Here is a 693-nt window from a genome sequence, read left to right as displayed (position 1 = left end):
TTGTGTGGCTATCAATTATAGCTCAGAACTTTGAGCTCAAGCCAGGCTTCATCTAGATGTTACAGCAATCTGCACAGTTTAATGGTTTGGTCAATGAGAATCCGAACAACCACATTGAGAATTTCTTAGAAGTGTGTGACATGCTCAAGATTAATGGAGTCACGGATGATGCCAACAAATTGAGAGTCTTCCCATTTTCCTTAAAGGGAAGAGCAAAATAATGGTTGCATTCATTGCCCCGAGCATCGATCACTACTTGGGAGGAAATGGTGAATGCTTTCCTAGCTCGATACTTCCCTCCTGGAAAATCTACGAAGCTCAGGAATGAAATATCCTTTTTTGTGCCATCGGAATTGGAGTCTCTTTTTGAGATATGGGAGAGGTTCAAGGATCTCCTGTGGAAATGTCCTCAACATAGGTTCCCTGAGTGGGTAATTATCCACACTTTCTATAATGGTTTGAATCCAAGCACGAAGCAATTACTTAATGCTGCAACAGGAGGTACCTTAGGTAGTAAAACCCCAAACGAAGCCCAACAACTCATTGAATAGATGGCTATGAAAAATTATCAGTGGAATATACGAGACAAGAAGAAGATAGCTGGACTTCATGAGATCGATGCAGTGATATCATTGGTAGCCTAGGTTGAGTCTTTGAGCAAGAAGTTAGACACCCTAACTTCTCCTAGATTGG

At 41.4% G+C, this 693-nt stretch overlaps 1 non-coding gene across 1 annotated transcript; it reads right to left on the bottom strand.

The window, feature by feature from the left end:
* Nucleotides 1-314: 314 nt before the first annotated feature.
* Nucleotides 315-421, bottom strand: LOC120281572. The gene has a single exon (XR_005542709.1). It is a non-coding gene; the product is annotated as a small nucleolar RNA R71 (small nucleolar RNA).
* Nucleotides 422-693: the final 272 nt, after the last annotated feature.

Source organism: Dioscorea cayenensis, chromosome 17, assembly GCF_009730915.1.
Source record: "Dioscorea cayenensis subsp. rotundata cultivar TDr96_F1 chromosome 17, TDr96_F1_v2_PseudoChromosome.rev07_lg8_w22 25.fasta, whole genome shotgun sequence".
Lineage (NCBI taxonomy): Eukaryota > Viridiplantae > Streptophyta > Magnoliopsida > Dioscoreales > Dioscoreaceae > Dioscorea > Dioscorea cayenensis.
This window is presented reverse-complemented; position numbering and strand designations above follow the sequence as displayed.